Consider the following 20,314-nt stretch of genomic DNA (forward strand, 5'->3'; position numbering starts at 1 on the left):
AACATTGCTTTTGACTCGTAACCACTTGTAACCACTCGCCTCCACCTACCCTCCTCTCTTCCTTCCCGTTCACATTAATTGATTTGATTTGCTTACTTTATTTATTTTTTGTCTATTAGATTGTAAGCTCTTTGAGCAGGGACTGTCTTTCTTCTATGTTTGTACAGCGCTGCGTATGCCTTGTAGCGCTATAGAAATGCTAAATAGTAGTAGTAGTAGTAGTAGTACTTCCCTGGGCTCACTGATCTCATCTCATGGTTTCCAGTATCATCTTTATGCTGACGACACCCAGCTGTTTCTCTCCACACCAGACATCACCGCGGAGACCCAGGCCAAGGTATCGGCCTGCTTATCCGACATTGCTGGTTGGATGTCCAACCGCCACCTGAAACTGAACATGGCCAAGTCCGAGCTCATCGTCTTTCCACCAAAACCCACTTCTCCTCTTCCCCCACTCTCAATCTCAGTTGATAACACTCTCATCCTCCCCGTCTCATCCGCCCGCAACCTCGGAGTCATCTTCGACTTCTCCCACTCCTTCTCGGCGCACATCCAGCAGACAGCCAAGACCTGTCGATTCTTCCTCTTTAACATCAACAAAATTCGCCCCTTCCTCTCTGAGCACACCACCCGAACTCTCATCCACGCTCTCATTACCTCTCGCCTTGACTACTGCAACCTACTCCTCACTGGCCTCCCACTTAACCACCTATCCCCCCTTCAATCCGTTCAGAACTCTGCTGCATGTCTTATATACTGCCAAACCGATATACTCGTATCACCCCTCTCCTCAGGTCACTTCACTGACTTCCGATCAGATACCGCATTCAGTTCAAGCTTCTCCTTCTTACCTACAAATGCACTCGGTCTGCAGCCCCTCACTACCTCTCTACCCTCATCTCCCCTTACGTTCCCACCCGAAACCTCCGCTCTCAGGACAAATCCCTCTCAGTACCCTTCTCCACCACCGCCAAATCCAGACTCCGCCCATTCTGCCTTGCCTCACCCTATGCCTGGAATAGACTTCCTGAGCCCTTGCGCCAAGCCCCCTCCCTACCCATCTTCAAAGCCTTACTCAAAGCCCACCTCTTCAATGTTGCTTTCGACACCTAACCTCTATACCTTTCAAGAAACCTAGACTGCCCCAATTTATTGACTCCTACTTAACTAACTGTACTTTTGTCCTTTAGATTGTAAGCTCATTGAGCAGGGACTGTCTTTCTATGTTAAATTGTACAGCGCTGCGTAACCCTAGTAGCGCTTTAGAAATGTTAAATAGTAGTAGTAGTTATGATAAAGTCAGTACATGATTTAAATACAGTTGATCATAAGCTGAGGTAAGAGAGGTGATAGATGGGCTGATGTTGGGTAGGTTGTATGAGAAATGTTTTAGGTGTGTTTGGGTGATTTGGGGGATGAATTGTATCATTGAGGGTGGTTATTGTAGGCTTTGTTAAAGAGGTGTGTTTTCAGAGCTTTGCGGAAGCTGGTTAGATTGTTCATGGTTTTCAGGGTTTTGGGTAGTGCATTCCAAAAGTGTGTGCTTTTGTATGCAAAGGTCGTAGCATAAGCTTGTTTGTACTTCACTCCTTTGCAGCTGGGGAAATTCAGGTTTAGGAATTTGCGGGCCGATCTTTTGGCATTTCTGGGCGGTAGGTCCACTAGGGTTAGCATATAGAGTGGGGCATCTGCGTGAATGATTTTGTGCACGGTTGTGCAAATCTTGAATTCAATTCGTTCCTTGAGCGGAAGCCAATGCAGTTTCTCTCTTAGGGGCTTCGCGCTTTCATATTTAGGTTTTCTAAAGATGAGCCTAGCTGCCTTGTTTTGGGTTGTCTGGAGTTTTTTAATGGTCTGTTCTTTGCAGCCTGCGTACAAGGCGTTGCAGTAGTCCAAGTGGCTTATAACTAGTTGACTGCACTAGGGTGCGAAAGATATTTCTTGGGAAATAAGGTTTAATTCTTTTGAGTTTCCACATTGAATGGAACATTTTTTTCTTTTTTTTTTTTTTTTAACCATTTATTTTATTATTTTCATGTACAAACATGGCAGCAAGGAAAACATTTCTAATACAACCAAATCGCTAACCAAAAACAATTTTTTTTCCATAACTGTTCCCCCCTCACCATGTCCGAACATGTTCTTTTAATCTCACCCTCTCCCTCTCCCCGTCCTTCCCTCCCTACTTCAGTGTCTCATAATTCTATCACAGCATTGTATTTTCTCCGCTAATGTCCAGAGATGCGTTGTGAGGATTGCCATTGTTCATAGGATTTCCAGATTTTTTGATGCTGCATCAATCTACCTGTCCGCAGTGCAGTGAGTTTAGCCATCAGGCCAATGTAGTCCAGTTTCTGCAGGATCCTCGAAAGACCCGGTAGCACGGGCTGTTTCCAAGCTGCTGCCAGGACCAGCCTGCCGGCCACAAACACCTGGCCGGCAAATTGATGTATTGAATTTCGAACTCCTGCAGGTTTGAAATGCAGCAAGCAGTGGTCCATTTTCATTGGGTAGCTCACCCCAGTGACCTCATGTAGGAATCTCAGTATCTCTCCCCAGTAGGCCTGGGCATGTCTACAGGTCCACCAGATGTGAGTCATATCACCTGTAGCGTCGCACTGTCGCCAGCAATTAGCTGAGCCAGTGCGAAACATTTTTACAATGCGATGTGGAGTGTAATAACAACTATATAATAATTTATGGCCATTTTCGACCATAGCGCTAGACACTGAAACTCTGAGCAGAGATCTAATTGCTAATTTCCATTGGGGAAACGTATATGTTACCCCCATGGCATCACCCCATTTATTTAGATAGTGTTCTATTGGGTTGGTGTACAGAAGTAACGCTGCATAAAGTCGTGATATGCTACCCCTGCCTCCCCCCTTCATTAATCCATTCTCTACCTTTGTTTCTGCTAGGCTAAGTTCTCCTTTTGCCCGCCGGGTTAGAAAGTCTCGTACTTGGTAGTACTGGAAAGCCTGCAGGGGGGATAGCCCATGCTCTCTACGAAGCACTTCAAAAGATAGCGTCCCACCTTCCTCCCACATTTGGCCTAGTGTACATAATCCCATGTTCTCCCAACTACAATAGGTTGTGTCCTCCCTGCCTGGCCCAAAATGAGGAGCAAATCTAAGATACATGTGGCGGAAGTATCTGCGCCCGGAAAAAAAGCGCTCTCGGACCTTACTCCAAGTGAGCAAGGGCCATTGTATCAATGGTGGGCACCGTTTTATTAATTCCTCTAACTCCTGTTTAGCCAGCCAGGGAATGGCCCTAAGCGGAAAAGGTCCCATCCAGCCTTGTTCTATCTGCGTCCCAATATTCCCTACATCCGTGAACCATGTGGCTATGGTCCTCAGATGTGCTGCTTGGAAATATAGGGCAAAAGACGGGACCCCCATCCCCCCTCTCTCTTTAGATTGGTACATAACTTCCCTTCGGACACGTGGGGGTCTTTTTTTCCAGATGAAGGAGAATACCTTTCGCTGGAGGTTTCGTAGGAAACTATCAGGGATTGCAATTGGTAGTGCCATAAAGAGATAGAGTACCCTAGGGAGTATCACCATTTTTACTGCGCTGATTCTCCCAACCCAGGACAGTTGCAGGCCATCCCACCTCTGTAGGTCTTGGAAGAGTTTTCGTAGCGTCTCAGGGAAGTTAACTTGAAAAAGCTCATCAATGTTTCTCGGCATATTTACCCCGAGATATCTGATATAGCGCGTGGCCCATCGAAATGGGGCAACCTGCTGCAGCCGGGCTTTTTGCTCAGTAGAGATATTTATATCTAATGCCTCAGATTTGTCTAGATTAATTTTGAAACTCGAGACTCTCCCATAAGCATATAGTATTTCTAGCACTCTTGGGAAGGAGGTCTCAGGATCTCTCAGCGTTAACAGAATGTCGTCAGCGAAGAGGAGTGTCCGTGTCTCTAGGCCTCCCAACCGTGGGCCTCTAATATCAGGATGTGCTCGAAGTCGTATCGCAAGTGGCTCCATTACGATAGCAAAGAGCAAGGGGGATAACGCACACCCTTGTCTTGTCCCCCTATGAAGGAGGAAGGATTCTGTAAGCCTACTATTTAATCGTATTGAGGCTGTGGGAATCTTATAGATTAGGTGGAGCCAGTTGATGAATCGCCCCGAAAATCCCATTTTAACTAACACTCCGAATAGAAAGGCCCAACTCACTCTGTCAAACGCCTTTTCAGCGTCAAGTGACAAGATGCATAGAGGGGACCGTGTGTCCTGTGCGTGGTAAATCATGTGTAGGGCTCGTCGAATGTTATCAAACGTCTGTCTCCCATGCACAAATCCCGCCTGGTCTTCGTGGATGAGAGAAGGTAGACATTTCTGTACCCGTGTTGCCAGAATTTTTGTAAAGATTTTATAGTCTACCCCTAAGAGAGAGATTGGCCTGTATGATCCGCAAAGCTGGGGGTCTTTCCCGGGTTTATGAATAACCGTTATGTTGGCCAGGTTCCACGTTGGCGGGAGCCCCGAGCTAGTCTCCAGTGAATTAAATACCCTTAACATCAAAGGGGCTAACAGTTTCCCGAATGTTTTGTAGAACTTATTGGTAAAGCCGTCATGGCCTGGTGCTTTTCCTGTAGGTAGCCCTTTTATAGTGCAAGCAATTTCATTCAACTCAATAGGCTGTGACAACCTCTGGACGTCCTTATTTGCCAATTTAGGGAGCTCCTCACCCTCTAGGTAAGCCTCCATCTCTATATCAGTTATTTCTTCCCCTCTAGCATACAGTGTGCCATAATAGTCTGTAAATGCCTCTTCTATATAATCAGGGTCTGTATGGATCTCTCCCCCCTCATCTCTCAAACTCGCGATCGTATTGCGGGTTGCCTGCTGTTTGAGTTTATAGGCTAGCAGGCGGCTAGCCTTATTACCAAATTCATAATGGGACTGCTGGGCTCTCTGTAAATCCTCGGCTAGATCCGCAAGCTCTAGATCACAAATTTGATTCCGGAGCCGACGGATCCCGTCCATAATTGTCTGCGAGTCACTCAGACTGTCCCGATGAAGTTTGGATTCCTCCTGCTCTAATTGACTCCGGAGTGTAGCCTCCTTGGACATTCTCTGCTTTCTAACATGTGCCTTAAGCACTATTAAGTGGCCTCTCATGGTTGCTTTAAATCCCTCCCAAACTGTAATGGGTGAGACCTCTCCATTATCATTGAACTGGATATATTCATTAATATTTTTTTCTATGCTCGCAACATTAAGCGGATCTTGTAAGAGAGCATCATCTAAGCGCCACTCCCTCCTCCCTCCTCGGGCTTTGGGCAGCATCAATTGCATCAGTACTGGGGAATGGTCTGACCAGGTTCTGGGCAGTATCTGGTGGGTTCCCATCTTTCCTGCTACTGATATTTCCCCTAGCCAAAAATCTATCCGGGAGAACGACTGGTGGATTGCAGAGTAGTATGTGTAAGTTCGCTCTTGTGGATATAGCTGGCGCCACAAATCTATTAAATGCCAATGGGCAATAAATTCTTGCAGTCGTATTCTATCTCTATGACCATAATGTGTGTTGCCCGAAGAGTTATCGAGGCGAGGCTGTAAGGTAAGGTTGAAATCTCCCCCGACTATTAGAGAGCCCTCTATGTGTTGTTGAATGACCTGATCTAGTTCAGAAAAGAATCCCTCTTGCTGCATATTGGGGCCGTAAACATTCACTATAGTGTAAACCTGTCCCACTATTGAGAAAATCACTAGGAGGTATCTTCCTCGTTTATCCCTGACCACTTTTAAAATATTCCATGATTTATCTCCCGCGAATGCTATGAGCACTCCCTTACTCTTCGTATTATCCCCATTGGACGCAAAATATATAATTGGAAACTTTTTATGGCGACACAGGTATTCAGATTTGGGCAATAGATGGGTTTCCTGCACCAGGACCACGTCCGCCCGAAGGCGAAGCATTTCTCTAAACAGGAGTTGCCGCTTCCTTGGGATATTCAGCCCTCTCACATTGAGCAGCAATAAATTAAGTTCAGACATATTTCCTCTTAGTATATCTTTCCATAGCATTCTGGAATTTTAACTGGCTCCTCATTTTGTGCCATCCCTGTTGGGCCTGTCTCCTAATTTCTCTGAAGTAGGCCTTCCCACCCTTCCCCCCCCTGTCTCCACCCCTCCTCCCACCCACCCCCCTGATTTTTAAAGCTGCCCCTGTGAACCATCAAGGGCATCTAGGGAAGGAGTGTGAACTAAGTGTACGTCATGTCAAGACCCCGCTAGCACTCATATAATATAAATAATCAAAGCCCCATATTGGTTCTAAGTCACATAACATGCTTATTAAACCGTTTAACTTTGTAACAATCGAACTTGATAAACATAGTGCCAACACATTGAGGTATCGCTCCTGACCACATCACATAGTCATCCAGAACTGTACCTGTGCCTCTCAGCGGTGCAACAAGCACCTTGATGATCTGTAGCCTAAAGTCTCTGCCAGGGCAAATCCGCCTCTCTGAAAGGCGTAAACAGATGGGATATCCTGTCTCCTAATCTGGCTCCCTTCAGGAGACTTTAGTTGCCGACTGCTGGCGCTTCAAACATTTCTGGCCATTTCCCACTCGTTGCCATTTTGGTGGTATCATCCGCGCTGTGCCTTGCTTCGCTGTTCCTCTTAAGTTAGATGCCTCGCCCATATCTTCTTCTGGCAGAATCTCCTTCGCCTCTGAGAGTGATCTTATTTGCTGCATCTTTCCCTCTTTATAAAATACTAGGGCGAAGGGGTGCCTCCATTTGTATCGGATTCCAAGTTCCTGAAGGCGTCTGGTGACCGGTCTAAGATCTGCTCTGCGTTTTAGAGTAGTGGCCGCAAGATCTTGATATATTTCTACTGCATATGTGTCCCAGGTAAAGTTTGGAGTCTGCCGTGCCGCTTTTGCCACTTGTTCTTTCAACTTATAGTCTCTAAAGCAGACTATTATGTCCTTTGGGAGGTTAGCTCGCGGGGATCCGAGCGCTCGGTGGGCCCGTTCTAATTGGATCGAAGCTGGGTCCATCACTGTGCCGCCCACCGCCAGGAGCTCACTCACCAATTTTTGGACCGTGGATTCGCAGTCAAGGTAGGCCAGGGATTCCGGTAGCCCTCTAAACCGCAAATTGCACCTACGGCTCCGATTCTCCAGGTCCTCCAGCTTGTCTAAGACCTGGTGGTGTGCCGATTCAGTTGCCGTGGTTCGCTGGTCCAGGGCTTCGATCGTCTCTGACTGGGCATCCATTCTAGTCTCCACTTCCTCTATTCTGGACCCCAGCTCTCGTATTTCACCTTTTAAGTCAGCTCCCATTGTTACCAGATCATTGCGCATTGCTTTTAGATCTGCTCTGATTTCTTGGAGCCATTGCTGCCATTCGGGTCCCATTTCCTCCGCGGGCTTCCCCCGGTCTGTGCTAGCCTCTGCTTCCATCGGAGGTGTTGTCTCGCTGGGAGACGCCGGCTGCTCTCGCTCCTGGCGGTTTTGCTGTGCGGCCGCCATTTTGTTTTTTCCCCCCTCGCGGCTCCGAGGAGTATGCAAAGCGGGCGAAATCTACCTTCCTCGCCTCTTCCTGCATCAAAATCGCCTTCAGCCGCTGTCACTTGGGTCTCCACTCTCCGATGGCGCTTAATACGCTTTCCAGAGCGGGCTTTCGATCGTTTAATCGCTACGAGTCATGCGGAGCTCAGCTCTTAAGCGACCATGCCGCTCGATGACGTCACTTCCTCCGGAACATTTTTTTCATTGTGTTCTTCACGTGGGTATCGAGTGTGAGGTTTCGATCAATGGTGACTCCAAGAATTTTCAGGTTTTCTGATATAGGCAGTGTGCAGTAAGGTGTGTTTATAGTGGAGTAATTGTTTGCATTGTATTGGGAGGTGAGAACTAGGCATTGTGTTTTTTCAGCATTGAGCTTTAGCCGGAATGAGTCCGCCCATGAGTGCATGATCTGGAAGCTCTGGTTGATTTCGTTGGTTATTTCGTTTAAGTCCTTCTTAAACGGGATGTAGATTGTGACATCATCGGCATGTATGTAAGGGTTAAGGTTTTGATTGGCCAAGAGTTTGGCTAGTGGTGTCATCATTAGGTTGAAGATTGTAGGTGAAAGGGGGGGGATCCTTGAGGGACTCCACATTCCGGTGTCCAGGGCGGTGATCTGGCAGTATTCGTTATAACTTGGTAGGATCTAGTGGTGAGGGATCCTTTGAACCATTTGAGAACTGGGCCTCCGATTCCGAAGTATTCTAGAATGTGTATTAGTATTTCATGATCCACCATGTCGAAGGCACTGGACATGTTGAATTGTAATATGAGTATGTTCTTGCCGATTGCAATTGTTTTTTTAAAGGAGTTCATTGCAGACACTGGTACCGTTTCGGTGCTATGATTTGATCGGAATCCTGACTGTGATTCGTGTAGAATTGAGTGTTTGGTCAGGTAGTCCGTGAGCTGCTTCGTCACTATGCCTTCCATCAATTTTGTAGTGAGTGGGATAGAGGCGACTGGTCGGTAGTTGGTTAAGTCCATTGTGCTTTTCTTGGCATCTTTTGGCAGCGGCGTGAGTAGTATGTTTCCATTTTCTGTGGGGAAGAGACCATATAGGAGTCTATAGTTTACTTGTTTCGTGAGGTCTTTTTTAAATTGTTTGGGTGCAGCTCTTATTAGGCTGGTGGGGCAAATGTCAAGTTTGCACTGAGATTTGACATATTTTTTAAGCCAGTGTGTGAGTTCATCTACTGAAATTAGGTCAAAGTTGGTCCATGATCGGTCAGCTGGGTATTCCCTGGGTGTTGGGTCTAGGCATTCAAGGATACTTGAATATTCAATGGTGTTACTTGGTATCATGCGTCGGAGCTTTGTAATTTTTTCAATGAAATGCTTCGCTAGGTTGGCTGCCAATGGAGTGTCTGTGTTGTTCGAGGTGACTCGTGTGGTGTTTAGGAGATTGTTTACGAGTGAAACGATTTTGTGTGTATCCTTGTAGTCTGGTCCTATTATGGTTTTGTAGTACGTTCTTTTGGTATGTCTGATGCTGTATTTGTATTTTCTTTGTAACTGTTTCCACTCTTTAAGTGTGTGTTAATCTTTTTTTTTTTGCTCCATGCTCTTTCTAGTCTTCTGACCTGTGTTTTTAGTTCTTTCAGTTCTTCGTTGAACCATGGGATTGAGTTAATCCTATGCGAAGTTCTGGTTTGGAGCGGAGCTATATTGTCTAGAACTGTTCTGCATCTGTTATCCCATTCTTGTAAGAATTGGGGTGATTCTGTGGTTGTTGTCCATTCGGTGGTGTATATTTGTTGCTAGAATGTTAAAGGGTCTATTTTTCCTCTTGTACTGTAGGTTCTTTTTTCCTGTTTTTGTTGTTTCTCTTTTGTTTTCCAGAGGAGGGAAGTATTTGCTTTGTAATGATCTGACCATGGTGTGATTGTCCATTTTGTGTTCTTGATTGTGAGGTTCGTGTCTGATGAAAATTTGTGAGTTATGATGTCCAGTGTGTGTCCGTGTTTGTGGGTGGGCTGTGTGTTAGGCCAGTGGAACACCCAGAGTTGGAGGAATTCCTTGCATTCGTGTACATTGTTTGAGTTGGTGTCTTCAAGATGGAGGTTGATGTCTCCTGCTATGATGATATTTTGGGATGATAGACAAGTGTTTGATATGAAGTCCGTGAAGTGTATCTGTGCTTCTTGCCACCTAGCCGGGGGTCTGTAAAATAGGATTATATTTAGTTGATCCTGTAGGTTAGGGTGTGTGACTCTGACTGAGGCTATTTTGAGTTGAGGGAGGATCGATTCGGCTGTAGTTGTGATTATGAATTGGGATTTATAGATTATAGCTATACCTCCGCCTCTTTTTCCTTCTCTCGTCCAGTGAATGATTTTGTATCCTGGTGGACAAAGCTCTAGGATTAATGGGTCTTTAGCGTCATGTATCCAAGTTTCATTGATGAGAAGGAGGTCGAGGTGATCTGCCGTTATCCAGTTGGTTATCGAAGTGGTTTTTCTGATTATAGATCTGGCATTAGTGTATCCTATTTGTATTAATTGGTGTTTCTTTCTTGGGTTCGGGTTTGTGATGATTTTTATCAGTTGTCTGTTGTTTTGGTGTGCTGGTTTGGAATCTTCTATTAATATTCTTTGTTGGTGTCCATGGGCTTTAAGCTCATCGTGGTTTTTGTTGCTTATTTGGGCTGGCATTCTGCTTATGAGAGTAATGTATGATTTGTGAGTTGTGTGGTTGTTGTTATCTGTATTGAAGGTTGTGTATGTGTGTAGGGTTAGGGTGTATTAGACTCTGTTCTTATAATTCATATGCCAAAAATCTGTTTAAATATTGGAAAACTAAATGACTGTCTTGGAATAATGAGTATTTAAGGCATCCAGATACCAGAACTCCTTGTTCTAAGTACTATGGTAGGCCTACTTCAAAAGCATTACCATTTGTTGCCTTATAGCCTGGAAGAGAAATGAATTAAAAGTTTAAAGTTCATTAAAACTTGCTATACTGCCCAAGCCGGCTGCAGAACTGGGCTGTTTACAGACTAAAAAACATAAATAGCAGAACAGAAAGGAACTAAAATATTCTGACAGGAAAGTGATAGATTAAGGGGAGAGGAAGGCAGGAAAGGAAAAAAGGGGGCAATGGTGAAATTGATGTAATGCCTCACTGCCTTTGCTATCTAGGTGGAGTGCTTGTTTAAAGAGCCAGGTTTTCAGAGCTATTTTAAAATTTGTAAGATAGTTCAGACCATGCAGGGAGAGGAAGAGAATTCCAGAGGAAGGGGGCCATGAAAAAGAAAGTTTGATGACTGGTGAATTCAAGCTGAGCAGCCTTAGGATTAGGGAGAAACAGATGGTGTGGTCATTGATGGAGTCTGGTAGAGGAATAGGGCATAGTTAAAGATGCAAGATAGTTGGGATCAGCTTAAATATAATACGTTGTTTGGCAGGGAGCCAATGAAGTTTTTGAAATAGAAGGGAAAAGTGAGCAAACTTTTGTACGTGACAGTTAATTTTAATTGCTATATTCTATTTGTTTCAAATGGCCACACCTCCTCCCCCCACCAAACCACAACAGTCAAGTGGAAAATATGGTTCCCTCTGCTGGTTAGTGCATTTCAAAGCAAAGACCTAACCATGACCACCAAGGAGTTGGCAAAGGAACTCTGAAACAAAGTTGTAAAAAATGCTTCCTCAGCGACCCTCCAGACCAGTCAAGACGCTTGGTTATGCACGCCTACCAGCAGAGGGAGACTGAGAACACTAAAACTTAAACCAGTATAAGCTAGCAGCCAACCCCCAAGCAGCCAGTAAATCTCAGTCTCCAGCAGAGGGTAGACATGCAGCCTGAGCAGTCAGTCTGGTCTGGTAGGATTAGATTTTCTTAACTAATACCCTGTACTTGGAATTATTTTTGGTTGAGTGCTTCAAGAAAAGCGGGTCCAGTGGGATTCACTTTTCTCTGTGGAATTTAGCCGGTGTGTGGCTTATTCCCCGGCTGGCCTTTGGTTAGGCAGCCATGTGTCTCGGCTCCTGTTGTGACAGGAACCTTGAGAGCCATAGCTTCTGGTAGTTTGTATTATTCCCCTGCTGGCCTTTGGTTAGGCAGCCATGTGCCTCTACTCCTGTTGTGACAGGAACCTTGAGAGCCATAGCTTCTGGTAGTTTGTATTATTCCCCTGCTGGCCTTTGGTTAGGCAGCCATGTGCCTCTACTCCTGTTGTGACAGGAACCTTGAGAGCCATAACTTCTGGCAGTTTGTAGCTTTGAAATCCTCTTTCTGAACTTTCTGCCTGTTGCCTCGGCTCCTGCTATGGCAGGAACCTTGAGTGCTTAGTCCCTGTCAGCTCTTAGCAACTGAGCTTTTGTTGTGAGTGTAAAAAAAAAAAAAGAAAGAAAAAGAAAGTGTTTGGCTGCTTGGCAGTGCTTGACTGTGTTGTTTGGGAAGCTGACAGAGAGGCCTGGGGATTTTGAGCAACTTTGAGAGAGCTGGGACGTTAGGGTGTACCGCTTTAAATTTGCGATGTCGGCGGGAAAGCCGTCGCGCTGCCGTTCTTGTGCGCGAAGGGGGATAGACGCGCCAGGAGCTCAATGCAGGTTCTGTGGGGAGCATAAACAGCCTGATTCTTCGCCTCCGGTACTAGCTGCGGAGGGTTCAGGTAGCGGTAAAGGTTTGCCCGGCTCTGACTTGTCCTCTGGGCCCGTAGTGGCGGTTCTGATTTTGGCGGGAACCGCCGCCATCTTGGATTTGGGCGCCACGGGGGTGGCTGCTCGCCCGCTGTTGGAAGGTCCAGGGCAGAGTGCTTCCAGGTCTCCGGAAGGTGCAGGGGCCATGGGGTTTCCTCCGGATTTTATTTGGGCCATGTTTCAGGCCTGGCAGTCAGGCCCTAATCAGTTAGAGCCTCTGAAGGGAGCAGGGCCTCTGGTTGATAAGCGACAGCGTTTAGATTGGTCTGAAGAGCCAGATTTGTTTTCCTTGCCTCCCTCAGACGACAAGGGTAGTCTGCTGGGGGATGAGTTCCTAGGGGACAAGGTTTCTGAGGAGGAGGGGCCTTTGCCAGGTGAAGACCCCTCGGTGGTGCGCATTTTCCCTAGGGATGAGCTTCCTGAGCTGATTGAGCAGGTAGTGTCCACGCTTAGGGCTGGGCAAACTTATACGGTCTGTACCAGAGCCAGTGGTGGGAAGCGGGACTGGTGGTTGGGAGGCGGGGATAGTGCTGGACAGATTTGTACGGTCTGTGCCAGAGCCGGTGGTTGGGAGGCAGGGCTGGTGGTGGGGAGGTGAGGATAGTGCTGGGCAGACTTATACGGTCTGTGCCTGTGCCAGAGCTGGTGGTTGGGAGGTGGGGCTGGTGGTTGGGAGGCGGGGATAGTGCGGGGCAGACTTATACGGTCTGTGCCCTGAAGAGCACAGGTACAAATCAAAGTAGGGTATACACAAAAAGCAGCAAATATGAGTTATCTTGTTGGGCAGACTGGATGGACCGTGCAGGTCTTTTTCTGCCGTCATCTACTATGTTACTATGTATTCGCCTGAGCCGGTGGTAGTGGACGCTAAGCAGCTTGACCCTCTAGTTAAGGGAATTTGGCGGGCAGCGCGTACTTTTCCCATGAATTCGGATCTCAGAGATATGATCGTCCAGGAGTGGTCCTCCCCAGATTCTCTTTGTAGGGTGAGGAGAGCTATGGCGAGACTGTACCCTATTCCGCAAGGGGATAAGGACTCCTTTAAGTCGCCAACATTGGATGCGGTGGTGACCGCGGTTACCAAGGCTACGGCTATTCTGGTTGATGGGGGGGCTGCTCTCAGAGATCCGCAGGATAGGAGATTAGAGTCTTTCATTCGGCGCAATTTTGATCTCTCAGCATTGTCACTTCAGGCCGCTCTGTGCAGGGGCCTAGTAGCCAGGGCGTGTTTCCGTTGGGCTGAAAGTCTTTTGGATGGCCCGACCTTAGATAGAGCTTCCTTGGTGCAAGAGCTAGCCAAGTTAGAGATGGGCTCTTCCTTTTTGGCAGATTCTAGTTATGATCTGCTGAGAGCTTCTGCTAAGAATATGGCATTGGCGGTTGGAGCTCGTCGGGCTCTTTGGCTTCGTGGTTGGATGGCGGATGCGGCGTCGTAAGTCCAAGTTATGTTCTCTCCCCTTCAAGGGGACCTTGCTGTTTGGAGAAGAGTTGGATAAGTTGGTTTGATTTTTTTCAGTGTACTCAGCCCTTTCGTGGAGGTCGGCGAGGAGGCCGAGATGCGCTGGGGGGAGGTCTGTCCTCCGGGCGTGCTTCACAATGAAGGTGTGTGGGTCCAGCCTCTGGTAAGGGTAGGGGCTCATTTGAGACAATTCTGTCAGAGGAGGACCCATATCACGTCAGATCAGTGGGTACTCAAGGTGGTGCGAGACGGGTACACGCTAGAATTTGAGACTTTCCTTCCAGATTTTTTTCCTCGCCTCTCCGTGCCGCTCTCGGGTCAAGGCCAGGGCGATTCGGCAGACGCTTCGTCGGCTGATAGATCTGGGGCGGTCGTTCCCGTGCCGGTTTCAGAAAGGGGGACAGGTTGTTATTTGATTTATTTTGTGGTCCCCAAAAAGGAAGGTTCCTCTCGGCCTATTCTAGATCTCAAAAGGGTCAACGAGGCTTTGAAAGTGCCCTCCTTTTGCATGGAAACGTTGCGCTCGGTCATAGTAGCGGTGCAGAAGGGGGAGTTTCTCACATCTTTGGATCTGTCAGAAGCCTATCTTCATATTTCCATTCAGGCGGCGCATCATCGGTTTCTCTGTTTTGCGGTTCTGGGACAGCATTTTCAATTCTGTGCGCTGCCGTTCGGTCTAGCTACGGCGCCTCGTACCTTTTCCAAGGTTATGGTGGTCGTGGCGGCGGCTTTGAGGAAATAAGGAGTTTTGGTACACCCGTATCTCGACGATTGGCTCATTTGAGCCAAGTCCCTTCAGGAGAGTGTGGATGCGACGGCAAAGGTGGTAGCTTTCTTGGAGTCGCTTGGCTGGGTGGTGAACTTGGTCGAGTCACCTGGAACCGACTCAGTCCCTGGAATATCTGGGGGTTCGCTTCGATACGGCGAAGGGCTGGGTGTTTTTACCGGCAGTTCGAATTGCCAAGATGCAGTTATTGATTCGCCAGTTTTGTGCCAAACGGTTCCCGTCTGCTCACTCTTACCTTCAGATTTTGGGACTCATGGTGGCATCGATAGAGGTAGTGCCCTGGGCCAGGGCTCACATGAGGTGGCTGCAGGCGGCACTGTTGGAGCGGTGGTCTCCTCAGACTCAGAGCTTGGAGAAAAGACTGCGCTTGCTGGATCCGGTTCGTCTCAGCCTGCGATGGTGGCTTCACACGCCGAATCTGGAAAAAAGTATGCCCTTGGATCCTCCGGAATGGACGGTGCTAACGACGGATGCCAGTCTAGCAGGTTGGGGGGCGCATTGTCTCGGAGAGGTAGCTCAGGGTCGCTGGTCGGAGGAGGAGGCCTTGTGGCCCATAAATCGGTTGGAAACTCAGGCGATAAGGTTGGCACTGCAGTCTCTTCAGTATTTTATCGAAGGCAAGGCAGTTCAAGTACTGTCCGACAATGCCACGGCGGTGGCGTACGTAAATCATCAGGGGGGTACCAAGAGTTGAGAGGTGTCAGAGGAGACGGCGGAGTTAATGCGTTGGGCAGAACTTCATCTTCAGAGTCTCTTGTCAAGTCATGTAGCCGGAGTAGACAACGTCAGTGCGGATTTTCTGAGCAGGCACACGTTGGATCCAGGAGAGTGGTCGCTACATCGTCCATTGTTCTGTCGCCTAGTGAAGGAGTGGGGTCTGCCGTTGATAGATCTCATGGCCTCGTCAAACAATGCTCAAGTACCCAGGTTTTTCAGCTGGCGGCGAGATCCGAGGTCCGAGGGGATCGATGCTCTGGTGCTCGCATGGCCCCCTCACCAGCTGTTGTATGTGTTTCCTCCTTGGCCCTTGATAGGACGGATAGTTCAAAGAATAGAGCGGTACGCCGGGACAGTAATTCTTGTGGCTCCAAATTGGCCTCGTCGGCCTTGGTTTGCCAATCTAGTACGTCTGGTGATAGGCGGGCCGCTCGCGCTGTTGGAGTCGGTGGTGTTGGTGCAAGGTCCAATCGTGATGCCAGACCCGTCTCCGTTCTCGCTTACGGCCTGGCTCTTGAAAGGGACAGGCTGAAGAAGAAGAGGTTTTTCAACTAAGGTGATTGATACTATGTTGCAGTCCCGTAAACGTTCCACGTCCTTTGCTTATGTTAGGGTGTGGTGGATCTTTGAAGGTTGGTGTAACGATCGTTCTTGTTCGCCTTGGACCGCTTCCATTCCGGAGGTGTTAGAGTTTTTACAGGATGGTGTAGACAGAGGTCTTGCTCTTTCCTCTTTGAAGGTGCAAATTGCGGCTCTGTCCTGTTTTCGGGGAAGGATACGGGGAGTCTCCTTGGCGTCTTCCCCGGATGTGGTTCGGTTTTTACGTGCTTTAAAGCTGATTCGTCCTCCTTGGCAGCCGGTTGTATCGCTGTGGGATTTGAACTTGGTGTTGGAAGTCTTGGTAGGGCCTCCCTTTGAGCCTTTGGGGTCGAGTACTCTTAAAGATCTTTGAAGTCGGTGTTTTTGGTGGCTATTACTTCGGCGCAGTGAGTTTCGGAGTTGCAGGCTTTGTCTTGTCGTGCGCCTTTCCTGGCTTTCTCGAAGGAAAATGTCTCTTTGAAGCCTGTTCCATCGTTTTTACCCAAGGTACTGTCGTCTTTCCACGTAAATCAGGACATTTCTTTGCCAGTGCTGGGAGATAAGTTGGGAGATGCGTCTCAGCGCCGTTTAGCCAAGCTGGATGTTCGGCGAGTGTTGAGGGTTTATTTATCCAGGACTCGGGAGTTTCGGACTTCAGATAGGTTGTTTTTGTTGTACAGCGGACCAAAGAAGGGAGCTGCAGCTTCTAAGGCAACTATTTCCAGATGGTTGAAGGAGGTGGTTTCCTCGGCATATTTGATCAAGGGACGAAGAGTGCCTGACCAACTGAAGGCGCATTCGACCAGGGGAGTAGCTTCCTCCTGGGTGGAGAGTGGTCTGGTTCCGCCTCAAGATATTTGCAGGGCGGCGGTCTGGTCCTCGTTGCATTCGTTTGTGAAACATTATAGACTGGATGTGCAGGCTAGGGAGGATTCCAGTTTTGGTGCGGCAGTGTTGACTTCTGGGATGCAAGGTTCCCGCCCTTAGGAGTTGTACTGCTTTGGTACTTCCCAAGCGTCTTGACCGGTCTGGAGGGTCGCTGAGGAAGGTGAAATTAGGTCTTACCTGCTAATTTTCTTTCCTCTAGACCCTCCAGACCGGTCAAGAACCCTCCCGCTGTGTACGTTTCTTTGTGGTGAGTATGATTGGCAGAGTTCTGGTGTTCTTATGGTCTATGCTGCTATGGCTGAAAGGTATCTAAATTTCAAGTCTTGCTATACATATATTTCCTCTGCATTTCAGAGAGGGACCGTAGCGCTGTGGCGTTCGGTGAGTTGACGCACGTGTTTCATGTTTTTTGTTTCTGAGTACAGGGTTCTTTGACCTTTCGGGGTTGTAATTGTTTATTGGTTTCATTTGTTTTCTGCTTTAAGGATTTACTGGCTGCTTGGGGGTTGGCTGCTAGCTTATACTGGTTTAAGTTTTAGTGTTCTCAGTCTCCCTCTGCTGGTAGGCGTGCATAACCCAAGCGTCTTGACCGGTCTGGAGGGTCTAGAGGAAAGAAAATTAGCAGGTAAGACCTAATTTCACCATAAATGAGTTAAGAAGTAGAAGTTTTATGGCACCACCAAGACCCTACCTAGACCAGGCTGGTCCCTCTGGACTGGACGACTGAACAAAGAGGAGATTGATCGTAAGGACAACAAAGGAGCCATTGGCAAATGAAATAGCTACAGACTTCCATGGCAAAGTTTGATCAAAATGTGTATGTGACAATGATAAACTAAGCATTTCAGAAATTTGGCCTGCATGATGGTATGGCAAGAAGGAAGCTATTACTCAAGAAAGCCCACAATGAATTCCATTTAAAGCATACAAAAGAACCCTTGGGATGCTTCTGTCAAAAAATAAAAGCCACGTTTTGGCTTGAAGAGAATGCATTATGTTTGATGCAAATTCAACCCAGAGGCAACTTGAACGATAAATCAGCTGGAGATGAGCCATATTGGCAAGTGTTATGGGTCTTTGAGTTGGTGATTTGAGATAAGGTGGTCAGAATCCTCCCTGACAGGTCCCACAGTAGCAGCCAATGTCATCGGTGAGAGACAATACCATCCTTATTGTGAAACATTTTGGCAGCAGCATCAAGTTATGGGGATGATTCTTATTGGTAAGGACTATGGCATTTGTCAAAATTAGAAAGTACAATGAATGAAGAAAACACCAAAAAGTCTTTGAGGAAAACCTGCAGCCCACTGCAAGAAAGCAGTGGATTCAGATAAAGCAGGACAAAGTGGGAGATTATCTTTGATCTAACTTACTTGGTTGCCCAATTGGATTTTCCCACCAGGGGTTGGGAGAGGTTAAGGATGGTGAATTGATGAGCTTTGATAGGTTGTGTGAGCAGCAGTTTGGTTTGTGAGAGGGTCAAAATGTGAAGGCTGACTTACTGTCTGAGCAGACTTTATTTGAACTCTTATAGAAAGCAGATGAAATGTAAGTGTACACATTTGGAGTTTTGTGGATTACTGACACAGAAGTGAGGGCTTAATCTGGTCAGCATCATGACTTGGGAGTGTGACTTATGTGAGAAATTGGAGGAAGATAGTTGAATGGATATTTATCAGACTATTTTGAGTCTGTTTCCATGAATGTAGCGGAGAATGGGTATAAGGTTTAATATAGAGTATACTATACTCCTACTCATCAGTTTAAAATGAGAAAGCTGAAGATGGAGTCATGTTAATGACAATATGGGCAGGTGAGGAAATTCTACTATATGTGGTGTGATTGTCCAAAGGTCAGCACATACTGGGAGATAATAGACTTTATAAATGATGTAACTGGTTAGGTGCTGGGCAGGGATCCACAATGTTTCCTTTTGAACCTTCTTCCGGGTGTGGTAGAAGACAAGTTGGCTAAGTTTGTCCTGTGCATAACAGGATCTAGATGCAACATAATTTGGTTCCAGAAGCAGAGGACACTGCTGGACTGGCATTCATATGATAGATGTTGAAGCCACATTTTTTAATGAACAAGATTATAGCATTGAGAAAGAAAAGGGTCCAAGGATTGTGGACCTTTTCAACAGTGACTCAACAAGAGCAAAACATAGATCTAGATGTGAGTACTGTATCTTGTAGCTTAAGAATATTAAGGTGGGATGAATGTACTGTATTAACTCCTTCCCACTTCAACATTCTTGTTTGAGTCTGTAGGACAGTGGGAATGATTGATATACACATACCAGTAAAAAAGGCCCGTTTCTGGAGAAATGAAACGGGCACTAGCAAGGTTTTCCTCCCCAACCCCCCTCCCTACCCCTTCGTCGTTGTGAAGCCACTGACGCCATTGCTCCGCACCTCGTCAACGTACCTTCATCACCTTCTTCGTTCTGAAGCCACTGACACCATTGTTCTGCCCTTGATGTGTGACACCATTGCTCCGCCTTCAATGTCATCACGTTTGACGTGAGGGCGGGGCCCAGAGACTTGGTGATTTCGGTGGCTTCACCACAACGAACCCTTCATGAAGGAAGTGACGTCAGTGGCTTGGCTTCAGTGACGTCAGTGTCTTCAGAACGTTGAGGGTGAGTTTTATTATATAGATAATGACTGGATGTTAGATATGTAAAATAAAAAGAGGGGAAGTATAGAATGGGGAAGGTTTTAGTAGGGGCTTGATTGAATTTATAATGCTGTGGAGGCTAGGGCTTTTCAGCTTGGAGAAGAGACGGCTGAGGGGAGACATGATAGAGATATAAAATAATGAGTGGAGTGGAACAGGCGAATGTGAAGCGTCTGTTCACGCTTTCAAAAAATACTAGGACTAGGGGGCATGCGATGAAACTACAGTGTAGTAAATTTAAAACAAATCGGAGAAAATGTTTCTTCACCCAACGCGTAATTAAACTCTGGAATTCGTTGCCGGAGAATGTGGTGAAGGCGGTTAGCTTAGCAGAGTTTAAAAAGGGGTTAGATGGTTTCCTAAAAAAACAAGTCCATAAACCACTACTAAATGGACTTGGGAAAAATCCACAATTCCAGGAATAACATGTATAGAATGTTTGTACGTTTGGGAAGCTCGCAAGGTGCCCTTGGCCTGGATTGGCCGCTGTCGTGGACAGGATGCTGGGCTTGATGGACCCTTGGTCTTTTCCCAGTGTGGCATTACTTATGTACTTAATAATTTAACAGTCCTTAGCATGGTAATAAAGGTTTGCGGAATGGAGATAGGGAGCAGTTTGAACTATATTTGGATTTCTTGGGGTCATTGTCTGAACTTTATGGAAATGGATATTGTGTAGCGGGGGCTATTATAAAGGAAGTGAAGGCTGTTTGTGTAGTATGTTAATTGATCTAGTTTTAAAAAAGGTAGATCTTCAGTTGAGAGTCTGAGAAGCAAAAAGGTAAATGTCTTTTAGTGGCTTAGTCAGAGCCCTAACCTTAATCCAATCAAAAATCTGTGACGTCACTTGAATTCCTGTCCATTGATTACTTCCTAAAGAATGTACAAGAGCCTGTAAAGAAGAATGGTGCCATATATATATACAAAGTTGGCAGAGACCTTTCTTATCTGACTTACAGGTGTAATGGTTGCTAAAGGTGCTTTCATTGACTTGGTGAATAGGAGGGGTTGGA

General features: G+C 46.8%; 1 protein-coding gene across 1 annotated transcript in view; it reads left to right on the top strand.

Moving 5' to 3' along the window:
* POLQ (DNA polymerase theta) overlaps positions 1-20,314 on the top strand; it is a 274,424-nt gene that overhangs the window by 99,506 nt on the left and 154,604 nt on the right.

Source organism: Microcaecilia unicolor, chromosome 5 (genome assembly GCF_901765095.1).
Source record: "Microcaecilia unicolor chromosome 5, aMicUni1.1, whole genome shotgun sequence".
NCBI classification, from domain to species: domain Eukaryota; kingdom Metazoa; phylum Chordata; class Amphibia; order Gymnophiona; family Siphonopidae; genus Microcaecilia; species Microcaecilia unicolor.